Raw genomic sequence first — 17,034 nt, forward strand, 5'->3', positions numbered from 1 at the left:
AATTTTTTATAACTTTGTATTTGACTATTTGTTAGCTTTGTTAAACATATTTTGCAGCATGTTTTGTCTAACGTATTTGTCTAATGTTGTGTAGAATTTTTGTTTTTGAGATTGGAAAACAATCGTGCTTTGGATAATTGAAGTATTGAACAATTGTCCCGTATATATGGTATATAACTTTCAGTTAATGTAATTTAATTAGTCTTATATGTGTCATATGATATTATTATTTGTGGATAATTTAATCGGCAATTTGGCATACTTAATTTCTATTTCTTATGGGCTTGGCAGGCTTGGCTAGTTGGTTTAGTAGTTGGGACTTGGGACTTGGGAGTTCGGAGACTTCAGACTTGGCATTCTTGATTGTTAGCAAATTGGAAATTTGGTTTTTTGTTGTTAGCTTTTTGTAATCTTTTTATGTAGTTATAATGGTGGTGAAAATGTTTGTAAGAGCTAAGAGGTGTTGGTACTTGGTTGTGTTTGGTGGTTGCTGGAATATTTTTTGTAAGCATTGTTTTGGACTTTTGGCTGCATTGTTGGCGTTGCTGCATTGTTTTGGCTGCTGCCTGTTGTAAATGTTGCTATGTATTATTGTATTTGGATTTTGGCTCCTGGAAAATGGAAATCCTATTATGTATTTGGCTGCATTACTTGGGTTTAACAATCTTTTTATGTTGTTGGCTTGCTGCATTGTTCTGGTACTACTACTAGGAAGAACACTTTTGGCTGAATTCAATGCAAATGCTTTAGTTTTGATTTCAATTTTAAGATTATTCATATAGATTACATATAATTACAGAGATTACTTACAATTTTTGTGAAAATGGTCTTTTTATGTTATGTGTTAATTGTTTTTAGAGATAAGAAATGAGTATATTATTAAATTAAAATAAAATTTAATGGCTCCGTTTGGTTCACAATTTGGTGTTTTTGGGAAAGGTTTTTTGAAAAAAGTTAAAAAAAAAGTTGAATTGGCCGGGTATTACGATGTAGGATTTACAAATTATAAAATACCCCCTATGTTTACTTTTTTACAAAACACCCCCTATAATAAAACATTAAAAGTTAAGAAAAACACCTCTAATCCACCCTCAAATACGGACAGGCGGCCACCACCGCCGGAGGGTGGTCGGAGTCACCGTAACAAAAACATTAAAAAGATTTAAGGGTATTTAATTAAATTAACAAATTTAGGGGGTTTAAAAAAAGTTGAATAAAGTTGAATAATATTCTGAGTTTTTTGGTATTTTACTGTTTAACTTTTATGAGAATACTAAAAGTAGTATTCCCAAAATCCAACCAAACGAAACCAATATTTTTTGCAAAAACTGGTTTATAAACCGGTTAACCGCTAACCGAACTGAAAATTCGGTTCGGTTAGTAATCGGTTCAAGGGATAAACCGGTCTGGTTTCGGTTTGCAAAATCCTTTGAACCGAATAACCGATTTGGTTAGTAATATGACCAATCTGATTCGGTTAACCGGATTTCCACACCCCTAGGTTTAAGTATCCAAATCCATTTTTGGATCCCCACATGTTTGAGAGTTTCCCTTTGTTTTGGGTAAATTGTTTTTGTGCCCATATAGTTTGGATACTTTTTGTATTGCCCAAATGTTTGTAATGTTCTTCTTTGGAGATAGTGGAGTTTCTTTTGACACCTTTCCTCACCACAAGTGCATCTAATACAACTTTAAGAACATCATCTCGCATATTAACACTTAGTCCTTTAGACTCAAGGACTTCTAATGAGATGAGATTCTTCTTCAAACCCGGAACATACCGGTCATTTGTCAGAATTCTAATTGATCCATCAAGAATTTCAAATGGATTATACCCATCCCCATTATTTTACAAGCACTATCATTGCCCATAAAAACTTGTTTCCCAACTAGTTCCTTAACGCTAGAAAACCCATATGATACGCGCAACCCGAATCCATAATCCACTCTCAAAGTGAGATACAAAAGACAAACCAATCAAAACAAATTTTGACTCATTTTCCTCAATTTCAGCCACATAAACATTTGAAAAAGGCATTACAAACAGATTCATAAGACACTTTATCTTTCTCGTGAATCAAAGTGGTGGTTAAGTGCTCATATTCAACAGAAACATAACATCATATTGAAAGCATTGGTATGGTCATTCATGGACATACCTGGCCGACAATCAAATCAAAAAAGTTGCTACTTCAAATAAAGTACATTTTCAGTACTCTTCACCAAATGCTTTTCCTCCAAACTCTGCCAAAGTTTCCATGCAAACGTCTCCTAAGTGAGACACAAATGAATTATCCCACATGTCTAACGATTGATCATTTCCCATTCAACATCCCTCATATCAACTGGTTTGTCTTCCTCAATGACAGCCTCTCATTCCTATTGGTATAGGACATCAACAAGACATCTTCAACTTCACATTGTCACATACTAAAGGAATTTGACCCAGCAAATTTCTCCCTTTCAAATTGTCCAACATCAATTTTTGCATCAGTAACCGTCATCATTTTTACTGGCGCGGTTGGTGATGCCTCGGACAATGAATTCTCGGATGATGATGCCATTTGTGCCTTACTCAATTGGCTTGGTAGACAAAGTTCTCAATAACCAAGCTCCACAAATTATTATATTTAATAGCTAACCAACAAATTAACAATAACCCAAGATAGTAGTAAGTACTGAAAATGATGCAATATGCACTGGGAAAATTCCCAGGAGACACAAGAGGGGTCACAAACGGTCCCACTTAAAATCCAATCTCCTTAGACTCTTATCGTCTTGTTGACAGAATTTTCCTAGACATGCATATAACCATGCAAATAGCTACTTACTATCCTACACCTAGGCTCTGATACCACTTGTTGTGTAAGGAAAACACAAACTCTAACACTAGCTATTGAATATAATAATAACAGCTAGTAAAACAGAAATAAATGGTCAAAATCAATACAAAAATAAAAAATAAAGCAGAAATAAATGACCAAAATAAATGCAAAAATAAAAAATACCAGGAATTAATGAGATTCAATATTGTAACCTACGTCCTCGGGCACTGCAAAAGAAACTCCACTATATCCAAAGAAGAACATTACAAACATTTGGGCAATACAATAAGTACCCAAACTATATGAGCACAAAAACAATTTACCCAAAACAAAGAGAACTCTCAAATACTAACTCCCTAACATATAGGGATCCAAAAGTGGATTTGGATACTCAAACCAAAGCCTATATATAGTTAACAAAATTCTTAGCCTTTTGTTAACTAAGCAATGTGGGATATGAGCACAAACCACTATTTTAATTGTTTGAACCAATTTTACAAGAGGGAAAGCTTTGCAAGTCAACACTCATAAGAGTACTATGACTTTCTAATTTTCAAATACAACGGGGATTCTCTATTTGATGTGAAAATATTTGGAAAAATTGGATGCATAAAGGAAGAAACATTGATTGCCAACATGAATACTACACATGTCAAGACTGGAGAGGAGACACAAGCTGAGCAAAATTCAAGCAGAGCTGATCGCACTTGTAAGCAGAAGTATTCGGAAACTGTCCTCAAAATAACTGCAAACTTAGGAGGTACGTTGTCATTTACAATTTGTAATTTGGAGCTTAATATGCTTCCATTTGTTTTATCTGTGGTCTGCTTTACACTTGTGGCTATAGGTTCGTCTAGAGCAAATGGGTTCAAAACCGTAAAAAAATCTGTAACATATCTTGGAGAAAGCAGAGCTTTTGATTCTGTAGGATATGTTGTCCCAAAGAATCAACATTTTCAACACCATATTGTTTGGCGAGTTCCTTATTTGTATTGTGAATACTGTGCCTACTTTGCAATATTATGTTTATGTTCACTCTACAGGAACTGTATTGAATGTACAAATATATATTGTGCTACATCGCACTATACCAGTCTAGTAATTTCTGGCATAGATTATGATTAGAGTATTCATACTAGCATTAAACCACATGGTATCTGAACATCTGCATTTTGGATAGTCATCAACATTGCAAGTAATGTTGCTTTAGAGTTGTTTTTGTATTAGGTGACTGTTGGAATGATATTTTTTGACATATGCTGTAAGTTTTCTCCTTTACTTCTACTACTATCTTGGTTTTCGTATCCATGTGGAGAAATATAATCATCTCTGTGTTTGCAACATTGTAAATTATGGTTCCTGAAAGGAAATATATCTCGTGTTATTGTTTTTGGTTGTAGACCGTTTCTGTACCAGTGGTGGAATTACATGGCATTAGACTGAAGCCAGAGATTATGCTTCTCGGTCAGAATGGAGATAAGTGGCCTGTGAAGGTTGCTTTTTGGTCGAATGGTCGTATTGCTCTTGTCTGAAGATAGGAGACAAATGTATGTTTTGAGTTTGTTCTCAGCAGAGGGAATATATGCAATGCAATAAAGGTGCAAGTTGTCCATGCAGGTGTGGCATCTCCAAAATCCCATAGGCAGCACTAGTAAGATTTGAATTGCCTTGCTTTCCGTCTCTCTCTTACTTGGGAAATTGATATAAAATTTCAGGTTTTTGTTGTGACAGGGCACGGACATACATTATATTTTTGCTGGCTCAAGGGACGGGAACTTGGTTTTGTTTTGAATCAAGGATATGAGAGCCAAACAGTGCGCAGCAGAGTATCTCTGCAGGCAAATCACTTGTAAACTTTGTAACTTCAAAGGACATTTATCAAATATAGTGAATGGAAGGTCTTCTCTTCCCTGTTGTTTTGTTAAGGATTTCTTTTCTTGCTTCATATAAATCCAAGATGGCTTAACTTCCTTTAGTTTAAATAGACTGTATACATTCTCCATCTATGGAGAAACTTATTGGTTATTTAGCCATTGAAGCTCCTAATGTATTTCTTGAAGTTTGTTTAAGTAGACACATCTATTGCTACTGATCTGGAAACATTCTGATCCCAGTTCCAGGCACAACAATAAATGACAAATGGACTTGCTAGAATTAAACTGGTAATCCCATTAACCCAATAGCTGCCTGCACCAAAATTAACTCATCATGCTTTCTTCGTTACATTTATTTAGCATTTTCCAGTAGGTCATAAACATAGTGGTCTCGGTTACACTTTGATCACCTTAACTGGAAGGGGACTTGTGCGCAAGAAGTAAGATAAAGTGCAGGTCAATTCTCTCTCTCTCTCTTCTCTCTCTTTTTAACTACTTTTGCGAGTTCTGACATTAACATGAACTATGATATTCACATTGAGTATAAATTCAAAACCCTAACTTTGTTTATATCTGTTTGACCCTGGCTTTACTGTTCTGTGATTTAGTAAACAAATAATTTGAGTAAGTAGAAAAATTGTTTATTTATGTGGATCAATCCCATTCGGGAGCTGGATATGCATTAGATAATATGCTTCATGCTGATGGTAACGTTTACTTTCAGATTGAGCTAAGAAAAACTAATGCATTGCTGAAGAGCATTTTAACTGGCAGACAAAACTGGAGAAAATTTAGTTGACCGGCCATCCCGTTTGGATTTAAAAAATGGCCTTGAAACTGTTTACCATTTTTTTTTTTTTTTATTTGAGAAGCTGACGTAGAATAGTTAGGATCTATTAAACATGTAAAATGGGTTAAAATGAAAAGATTAAAACATATAAGGACAAATAATAATGAAAGTTTTAAAATTTGAAATTTACAAAAGAGCCCCAAATATTCAATGCTTAATCGAAACCAATTAAGGCAAAAATCGATATCTTCAATCCCTAAATGCATCTGTGCAATTTCCAGCGATAACAGTCCACATTCCGGTGAATTTTCACACCTAAATTCAATCCTAAAGCTTCTTCCTTCTTAAAACTATGGATGACATTAACAATGGAGGAAAACCCAACGCCTCTGAATCGTAGAGTCCGGCTACGCAAGCAGTTCAATGGCTGCTCGGTGGATCCTCCGATCAGTGAAGGTGTTCCAACAGCAGAGACGATAGGGCGCACAACAAGAGAGAGAACAGGAGCAAACAGTTTTGAAGAGAAGAGGAGGTCGGCAGAATTCAGGCCAGGAAGAGATTCTATGAGAGTTTAGAGGAGGAGGAGGAGGAGGCCGCCAAAGAAAAGGTATTTGTACTTGCCGAGACCTAAGATCGCTTAAGCGATCCTTTGTATCGCTTAAGCAATTGATGGCTTTTACTCTTGGTCGCTTAGGCTATTTGGATTGCTTAAAGTAAAAGCGATGAATCGCTTAAGCAATATAAAAGATCGCTTAAGCGACTTTAGATCTGGCAGATGTTGATTCTGCCTCGTACAAGATCTCTTAAGTGGTCTCTTCGAGGTAGAACCAAATCTGCCTAGATCTATAATCTCTTAAGCGATCCTTGCGATTTCAGATCGCTTAGAGATCTTGTATGAGGCGAATCATCTGCCCATCGCTTAAGCGATTCTTCCGATCGTATGTTTATATTTGATTTGGTTTAATTTTTTTGCTGCTGATATTTTGTTTTATTGATTGTGCAGATTTCCGGATCGTAACTATAGAGAGTACGGATTGAGGTTGTAAGCGATACGGTACCATACTTCCCTGTGAGGGTGACAGTGAGGTCAAGTTGGGATGTTTTAACAAGAATAACGGGGTTTTTAGGACAGTGAGGAATGGTGAAGGAGATTCAAAGAGACTTGTTTCAGTCATTTTTGGGATATGGACACAAATGGAAAAAGACATTCTGGGGGTCGGAGTGCATTATATGTTGCTGCAGTCAATAAAAGCAACAAAAAGCACGAAATGTGGTTCATGGTGGATGGAAAGCCAATACATTTCGGGATGATGGAATATGCGTTGGTGATTGGCTTAAGATGTGGAATGCCAGGTGAGGTTGAGAAAAAGAATAATGACAGTACGGGAGCCAAAACCTATTAAGGCACAGGAATTAGAGGACAGTTAAAAGTGTGAGTTAACGATTCAGAGACTTCAAACTGTGCTTGGTATTGTTCTTACATTCGATCTAATGCTAGGACTCAACAAAGCCATTGATTGATTGGGTGAAGTTTGTAAGCAACTTGAACTTCTTATGCTTATCCGTGGGGACGGGTATCATTTAAGTGAACCATGGAGTCCCTACAAGCAAAAGACATGGCATTAAAGCACTCCCAATGGGCCGAGAAGATAGACCGTGATGTACAATTTGTTTTACTTCCCACGGCAATGCAGGTAATATTAATAGCTTTTTGTTATATTTTTTTTAATATATGTGTTTAAATTACATATGGACTATTTTTTTAAAATGTAGCTTGGATGTATAGGCCATCCCTGTCCCAGCTAAGGCAAGGGGAGGATTAGGGCTTCGATTGTGCAACAGATTTTCCTAGGATGTTTGCGGTGGCACGACCAGAAGTGTACCAATTCGATTATGAGCAAATAGAGATTGAAATTCAATCAGCTCGGGTAAGATTAAGGATTAAGCTTGACATGCACTGCTTTAAATGTTGATTAAATCTGATTGATTTTGTTTCTTATTCAGGGGGTTTTCTGTCCCTCCTCACCGCTATTGGGGGTGAAGCGCAATAGCATTATGTCACATCTCCGACACTGGAGATCAAAGGGATGAAGGGATAGACCGCCTGACGCGGGACCTACAAGGGGTCACACATGTGAGGGCAGTTTGCAGGGCCACTGCTTGGAATGTGGTTGATGCCGAGGAGGATGAAGACCAATCGGTGGAGGGAGAGGAGGGGAGGGAGGAAGAAATTCTTATGCCTCAACAACCAGTACAACAAGTACCGCTTTGTCGAGGCGTCGGGGTCGGAGAGTTAGGTGGTTGACCTCATAAAGAGTTTGTTGATAAGATGGAAAGCAGTTGAAAAGGATGGAGGAGAAAGTGGATAAGGTGGCAGAGAAAGTTGTTAAGGTGGAAAGAGAGTTGGTAGGTGCAGAAGGAAGTTGGTGGAGTATTGAAGGGCGTTAAATGCAAACTGGGCTGAAAAGGAGAGCCGAAAGAGTAGGTTTGTGAAATCGCCTTACACCCTACTAACACGTGGAATTAAGAGGAAACAAGAAACAAATTGAGGAAGAAGCCAAATGGAGGGGGTTAAAGAGGTTTCTGGAGAAAGTGGGCAGTTATAATGGAGGAGGTTAAGGCGGGAGGCGAAGGAAGCGGGGATGTACAAATGAGGAAGGGGGAGGAAGCGGCAAGCAAAAATGGAGTCCCCTTTCAATTTGTATAGGCCAATAGGAGGAAAAGAAAAAACCCTTCTATGCCTATTACAATGAATCCGGAAGTGATGCCCTTGTAAAGTGTAAAACCGGGATAATTCTCGGGATTGGTTTGAAAAGATTTTGATGATGGGCAGCTCGTTCACGACTCGGTGAGTTATTTTCGCTTAATTTTCCTTATTTTTGCTTATGTTTTCCATGAGTATTGTATTATTTATCATGTTGTTTTTATTTGATGCATCACTCGATGAGTATTGGCATTGATGAGGCTGCGACAAACTAGCAATGGTGATCTACTGTATCTTTATTGTCCAGCATCGATGTGGCCTTTGGCCAAACCTGGTATCGACATATCGCAATTTATTGAAAAGGCCATTGGTACATCTGTGTAGCAAAAGAGCCAAGCGAAAACGTCGGGCATAGAAGACTTGGCCTACGTCCCTAATGATTTTAAGTTTGATGATAGGATGATGCAATATGTAATTGGGGGACAGGCCCAAATATGGCCACAGTTGGGCAAAGGTTAAAAGTGTCTACTGCCATATCCTTCAAGGAAATGCACAGGATAGCAGTCGTCGCGCTCTTAGAGGAGAGGTTGCTAAATCTCCTTGACTGCACCCAACAATTTGTCGAGACGGCAGTTGGAGGCCGAGTTGGGCACTTGTCCGTGTTATTCCCGCAGCTTGTTATGCGAATGGGATGTTTGAGCACCTCGGTGATGATTATTGACGGGAAGTGGCCACTCAAGCGCGTTCTCGTCCCAACAAATGAGTCAAGGTAATTTTCTATAAAACTAACTTACATAATAGAATTGTTTCTAATCGATTCTAATGCTAATGTCATCTTCCTATTGCAGTGCTGATTGTGGGGCATATGCCCTGAAATTTATTTAGTTCGACATGACCAACACTAATGGACGGATTGAATGACGAATCAATGAGCATCTTTCGGAGCGCTGGGTTGTTGAGTGCTTCCATGGGGAAATGGATCCGTTTTGAGTGCCACAACCCATTGAAAGGTTGGAACTTGTACTTTTAATTTTGTAGTTTATGTGATGTTGATGTTGATACTTGGGTTATGCTTGATGCTGCAGTTGTCATGCTTATACACAGCTTTACCGAAATAGACGGACTCAGTGAACTTTCAATCTTGCACTCCATAACTTGGGTTCTGAAGAGAGAAAATTTTACTCCTGGACACCCAACTTTCCATTTAACAAATTGGCCCTGAAAAACTTTTTGTTTTTTTGTGTTTTATTTAGAAAAGCTAACGTGCTCAGGTGTGCAATAATTTATAGGTTTGCTGGCAAACAATGAAAGGGAACTCCTCAACCTGGTGGGCTATCAGAGTAGGCTACCGGCAAGGCATCTGCAATCAAGGCTGTTGGCAAGCCATGTACCATGAAATGATCTCAGACAGTAATTATACTGAATTGAAAACTTCTCATAGTGGCGCGCATCTGCTCATGCTGTGCAAGGCATGGTACCAAGAATGATATTAGATAGTGATTATACTGAATTTGAAAACTTCTCATACTGGTGGCATCTGCAATCAAGGCTGCTGGCAAGGCATGGTACCAAAGAATGATCCAGACGTGATTATACCGAATTCCAAACTTGTCAAAGTGGTTTAGGATTTATTCATTTTTGGCACTACTTAAAAACTTTCAATTACATTGATGTCTCTTATTTTTGATCTGTGAGTGATTAGATTGATATAAATGACTTCATTTTGCTGCTTATTCTTTCGTATTTGGGAGGAAAATGAGTTATAAATGACAGATTATTACATTATACAGGAGAAATGTAGGATTCTTTTTTTTTTTTATGATCGCTTAAGCGATATATGAGCGACCACAAATCTCTTAGCAACCAAGATTTTTTCTTAAATGATCGCTTAAGCGATCTACAAGCACTTAAGCGACCAGAGTGAAAGCGAAGAATCGCATGAGATACCAGGATCGCTTAAGCGATAACAAGGGATCGCTTAAGCGATCATAGATTTGGGCAATTTTATTTTGCCTCAGAAAGATCGCTTAAGAGATCCTAAATCGCTTAAGCGACCAAGTAAAAGAGAAGATCATTTAAGCGATACAAGAGGTCGTTTAAGCGATCATAGATCTGGGAAGATTTTATTCTGCCTCGGATGAATCGCTTAATTGATCTTAAATCTCTTAAGCGACCAAGAGTAAAGCGAGGAATCGCTTAGCGATACAAGAGGATCGCTTAACGATCATAGATTCTGTGCATTTTTATTCTGCCTCGAGAGAATCACTTAAGCGATCATAAATCACTTAACGACCCAGAGTAAAAGCGAGGAATCGCTTAAGCGATACAAGAGGATCGCTTTAGCGATCATAGATTTGGGCATATTTTATTCTGCTTAAGAGATCCTAAATCGCTTAAGCAACCAGAGTCAAATGAGTAATCGTTTAAGCGATCATAGATCTGGGCAGATTTTATTCTGGCTCGAAGAAATCGCTTAAGAGATCCTAAATCGCTTAAATGACCAAGAATAAAAACGAGGTATCACTTAAGCGATACCATAAGATCGCTTAAGCGATCATCTATCTGGGCAGATTTTATTCTTCCTGGAAGAGATCGCTCAACCGACAACGCGACTAACTAAACACGTAAAATGGTTAAAATGAAAGGATTAAAACATATTTGGGTTGAATAGAAACAAAATAATTTTTTAAATTTTGAAATTTCTCAAAACCGCCCACTTACTGTTTACCTTGCTTAATCGAATTCATTAGGCAAAAATCGATTTCTAACAACCAGGGAGACAGCGATTTCCGATCCAACCCCGCAAATTTCCACACCATATTCATCGTAAATTCAATTTCTTGAACCCTAAACGGAATATAGTTGCGATTTTCGTTGACAAGTCACGATTTTCTATCGATTTCTTGAACCCTAAAATCAATTTCTGAACCCTTAACGAATCTGCCCATTTCTGGTGATACAGCCCATATTTTCGATCCAAACTACAAATTTTCACACCAAATTCAATCCAAAACCATGGCTGACACTCACAATGACGAGGACAACCCAACTCCACTTCAAATCCTATATTTCGATGGCACAAGCATCAATGGCTGCTCCGGTGGATCATCCGATCAGTGAAGTGGTCACAGGGAGAGGAGACGCGGCGGCACAGAATAGGGGGAAGAATCGTCAAACGTTCTGAAGACGAGGAGTCCGACAATCATTCGGCCAGGAGAGGATTCCGACACGAATTCAAGGCAGGAATCTTCTGAGGTTCAGGCGACAGAGAGGCCGACGAGAATGAGCAGGCAGCCAAAGAAAAGGTACGTTCTTAACTGTCGCTTAAGCGATCATTTGTATCGCTTAAGCGATTAACCTCTTTTACTCCATCTGCCCAGATCTAAATCGCTAAGCGATCCTTCATATCGCTTAAGCGATTGATTAAGTTGACTCTTGTCGCTTAACGATCATTTCAAGTCAGAATTATGGATATAAAATCGCTTAAGCGATCTTGCACGAGCAGAGTCAAGATCTCTTAACCGATCTGACATCACTATACCGACCGCGATCCTAATTTTTTGTTGCTTATATCTTGTTTATATTAGTTGTTTAGGTTATTTTTGTTGCTAACATTTTGTTTATATCGATTGTGCAGATTGTGCAGGCCGTAACATCACAGACTACGATTTTGACCTTATAAGTGATAAGGTGCCCTATTTCCCTGCAGGGTGACGGTCGGTCCAGTTGGGAAGTTTTTGACAAAATACAGGACTTTTAGATGAATTAGGAATGGTAATAGAGATTTCAGTCAAACTTGTTTCGGTCATTTTTTAGGACTCGAATCATTGGAAAAGGCATTTTGGGGGCAGGGATTGCATTACATGTTGCTGCACTCAGTAAGATGCAAAGAAAAAAAAATGTTTTTGTGGGTGGGCAGAAAGCCACTACATTTTGGCATGATGGAATAGGCCCTCTTGACGAGCTTACGATGTGGGGAAGTGCCAGAAAAGAGGCAAAGGCAGTAAAGAATAGTCAAAGCCTACAGTTTCATAATAAGTTTTGCATGGGGCTAAGTCTATTACAGCACGGGTTTAGAGAAAATTCTAGAAACAATTGAATATACTGATAAAGAGAAGATAAAAGTGTGCTTGGTGTTGTTTGCAAGCAACTTGAATTCTTTAATTCTATCCATGGGGACTGAAATCATAGAGCGAACCATTGGAGCCTGAAAAAACTAGACATGGCGTTAAAGCAGTCCCAATGGGATGCGAAGGATAAACCAAGCACGTACAATTTGTTTGGCTTCCCATGGGCAATGCAGGTAATATTAATAGCTTTTATTATATTTTTGTAACATATGTGTTTGAATTATGATATGGATTGTTTTTTTTTTTTTTTTTCCAATGTAGGCTTGATGTATCAGGCCATCCTTGTCTTCGCTAGGGGAAGGAGGGGGGAGGAGCACAGTTTGGATGTGCAACAGCAATTTCCTAGGATGTTGTGGTGGCATGTTCAGAGGTACACCCATTTGGATTATGAGCAATTAGACGTTGAGATTCAAGCGGCTGGGTAAGATTAAAGGACTAAGCTTTTGCATTACAGTTGCTTTAAAATTTTGCTTTAATCTAATTGATTTTGTTTCTTATTGTAGGGACTCGTCCGTCCCTTTCTCACCACTACTGGGGCTGAAGCGGAAGAGGAATGTCAAATCTTTCAACGCACTGGAGGATGCAACAATAGGGATGACCGCCTGATGCGGGACCTAGAAGGGTCACACATGTGATGGCAGTTACGGGCCACTGCTTCACAACGTGGTTGGCCGAGAGGATGAAGCTCCAATCGGCCAGAGGTCCGAGGGGAAGGAGAAGAAGAGGAGAGAGGTTCTTATACCCTAGCAAACCGTACAACAGATACTGCTTTGCTGAGACATCGACTCGGGAGAATGAAGTTGTTGACCTCATAAGGCTTGTTTGAGAGTTTTACAACAGCTGTTGATCAAGGTTTGAGGTCTTACAATACTGTTTATGCAAGGTTTGACAATAGGAAGAGTGCATCAAAAAGGCGGAGTAGAATGTATAAGCTGGAAGAGAAATTTGGTACAGTGGAGAAGGAGTTGGTGGAGATTAAGGCAGTTGAATGCAGACGGCTTGAAAAGAGAGAGCCAGAAGAGCAAGTTTGTGAAATCGCCTTACATGTAGTGACACGGGGAAACAGCAGAAAATTAAGAAACAAATGGAGCAAGAACCAAATAGAGGAGTGGTTGGGGAAGTGGGGCGTGATAATGGAGGAGGGCGAGGTGGAGCGAAGGAAGCGGGATGTAAAAATGGAGGAAGTGGGCAAGGGAATTGCGTCAAATGTCGTTTGTACAGGCCAATAGAGAAAAAGAAAAAACTCTTCTATCCTATTACAATGGATCAGGAAGTAATGGCCATATAAAGTGTAAGACAGGGATTATCCCCAAGAATGGTTTAGGAAGTTGTTGATGATGGGCACGTGGCTTGAGGACGGTGAGTTATTTTTGCTTAATTTCCTTATTTTTGCCTATGTTTTCCATACTTATCTTGTTGTTTTTATGTGATGCAGCATATGATGATATAGTTGGCATTGATGAGGCAACAACAGACTACTGATGGTGATCTGTTGTATCCCGACTGTGCCATCACTGATGTGGCATTTGGCCAAAGGCTTGTTTTGGCATATCGCACTTTACTTAAAAATGTCGTTGCTAATGTTGCGTAAAAAGGACCGAAGCGAAAAAGATTGGCCCCAGTACAAATTCTGCATCCTTGATGATTTTCATTTTGATGACAGAATTTTGCAGTATGTACGAGGGATCAGCCAAATATGGCCACAGTTGGGCCTTTGTTAAAGAGTGTACTGCATCATCCTCGTCAAAGAGATGCACTAGATAGCAGTCGTTGTGCATCTAGAGAGGGGTTGCTGAAGATCCTGACTGCACCCCCACTATTTGTCAGACAAGCAGTTGCAGGTGGAGTTGGAGCCACTGTCCAGGTTGTTACCGCGGCTGTTGCGGTGACCAGCACTTAGGTGATGAAGTACAACGGAAATTGGCCAATTAAGCGCTCTACCGGCCCAATAAATGAGTCAAGGTACTTTTGTATAAAACTACACTATATAATACAATTGTTCTATAATTTTTATTCTAATGCTAATGTTATTGTGTGCTGAATGGGGGTATATACCCTGAAATTTATTAAGTTCGACATGACCAACACCCCGATGGATGGGTTGATGACGAAACAATGAGAACTGTCGGGAGGGCTGGGCTGTCGACTACTCTCCTGGCAGATGGATCCGTTTTTAGTGCCCTAACCCAATAAAAAGGTATGAAAGTTGGACTTTGAATTTTATAGTTTTTTTGATGTCGATGTTCATACTTGGGTTGTGGTGCTGATGCTGCAGGTGTCATGCTTATAAAGAGCTTAACCGAAAGACACATTTGTGATGAACTTCTCACCTACACACACTTGTTTATTAACGTGTTTTTTTTTTTTTATTTACAAAGTTGACGTGTCTACAGGTTCCTGGCAAACAATGAGAGGAAACTTCTCAAACAAAGGCTGGTTGGCAAGAGGAGAGGAGGCTCTGCAATAAAGGCTGTTGGAAGGCATGGTACGAAACAATGATCTCAGAGAGGTTGCTGGCAGTGTATAGGAAATTTTTGTAAAGATTGGATCTAACATTTAGGAGATAATTTTTTTGTCCGTATAAGATATCTCATTAGCAGGTTGAATTTACTATGTATGGTGATCATTTGCTTCACCGAAGTCGGGTAATGGTTTTTTAGCGTTTTGTTTCATTTGTGGTATTACTACAACGTGTGATACTCATTACAGGTTGAATTTACTATGTATGATTATTTCCCAAATGACTAAGACTTTTCCAGATATGATCGCTTAAGCGATCTAAAATTGCTTAAGCGACAGAACTCTTTTAGTCGATCGCTTAAGCGTACATCAGATCGCTTAAGAGATTACCCATCTGGGCAGATGTTCATTCTGCCTTGATAAAGATAGCTTAAGCGATCCTATATCGCTTAAGAGACAGAGACTCGTTTAGGAAACATCGCTTAAGCGATACTCAGATCGCTTAGAGATTACCCTCTGGGCAGATGTTCATCTGCCTTGATAAGATCGCTTAAGCATCCTATATCGCTTAAGCGACAGAGACTCTTTTAGGAAGCATCGCTTAAGCGATACGTCGATCGCTTAGAGATTACCTATCTAGAAGATGTCTATTCTGCCTTGATAAAGATCTTTAAGAGATCCTATATCGCTTACGCCAAAGACTCATTTAGGAAGCATCGTTTAAGCGATATGTCAGATCGCGTAAGGATTACCCACTGGGCAGATTTTCATTCTGCCTTGATAAAGATCGCTTAGCAATCCTATATCGCTTAAGTACAGAGAATCGTTTAGGAAGCATCGCTTAAGCGATACATAAGATCGTTTAGCGATCATAGATCTGAGCAGATATATTCTGCCTGGCCAAGATCGCCTCAGCGATCCAAATCGCTTAAGCGACAGAGACTCGTTAGGAAGCATCGCTTAAGCGATACATAGATCGCTTAAGCGATCATGATCTGGGCATATGCATTCTGCCTTGGCCAAGATCGTTAAGCGATCAAGAGTTTTTACAGAAATCGCATAAACGATACAAATGATAGCTTACCTTGGCCACGATCACTTAAGCGATTTTTGATCGCTTAAGCGATCAAGAGTGTTTTACGAAATCGCTTAAGTGATACAAGTGGATGGCTTAAGCGATTTTCGATCTGGGCATCTGCCGCGAGCTAGATCTCTTAAGTGATTACCGATCGCTTAAGCGGTAGGAGTAAAAGCAACGAATCGCTTAAGTGTTCCTATGTATTCGGATATTATTTATTGTATTTCAGAGCATCGGTTTTAGCGATTAATACTATGCAAACATATAGGTTTTACAATTCGTCTTGTGGACTATGACCGTTATTATATTTATATTAAACATAACATTCTTTTACGTCAGATGAAACATATAAAGTGTAGAATGTATACCCTATGCTAAACATATAGGTTTACGATTCATCTTGTGACTATGACCGTTATTATATTTATATTAAATATATTTCTTTATATCAGTATAACATATAAGTGTAGAATGTATACCTCGGCTAAACATATGGTTTACGATTCGTCTTTGTGACTATGACCGTTATTATATTTATATAAACATATAGTTCTTTTATGTCAGTATAACATAAAGTGTAGAATGTAACCTCTATACTAAACATATAGTTTACGATTCGTCTTTGTGGACTATGACTGTATTATATTTATATTAAACAATAGTTCTTTTACTTAGTATGAAACATATAAAGTGTAGAATGTAAACCTCTATGCTAAACATATAGGTTTTACGATTCGTCTTGTGGACTATGACCGTATTATATTTATATTGACATACGTTCTTTTACGTCAGTATGGAACATATAAAGTGTAGAATGTACCTCTATGCTAAACATATGGGCTTACGATTCGTCTTTGTGGACTATGACCGTTTTATATTTATATTAAACATACAGTTCTTTACGTCAGTATGAAACTATAAATTGTAGAATGTATACCTCTATGCTAAACATATATAGGGTTTACGATTCGTCTTTGTGGACTAGACCGTTATAATTTATATTACATAACGTTCTTTAACGTCAGTATGAAACTATAAAGTGTAAATGCATACGTCTATGCTAAACATATAGGGTTTATGATTCGTCTTTGTGGACTATACCGTTATTATATTTATATTAACATATTGTCTTACGTCATTGTAGAAACAATAGAGGTTTAACATGTATAGCTC

This window comes from Pistacia vera, unplaced genomic scaffold (assembly GCF_008641045.1).
Source record: "Pistacia vera cultivar Batoury unplaced genomic scaffold, PisVer_v2 Contig940, whole genome shotgun sequence".
Lineage (NCBI taxonomy): Eukaryota > Viridiplantae > Streptophyta > Magnoliopsida > Sapindales > Anacardiaceae > Pistacia > Pistacia vera.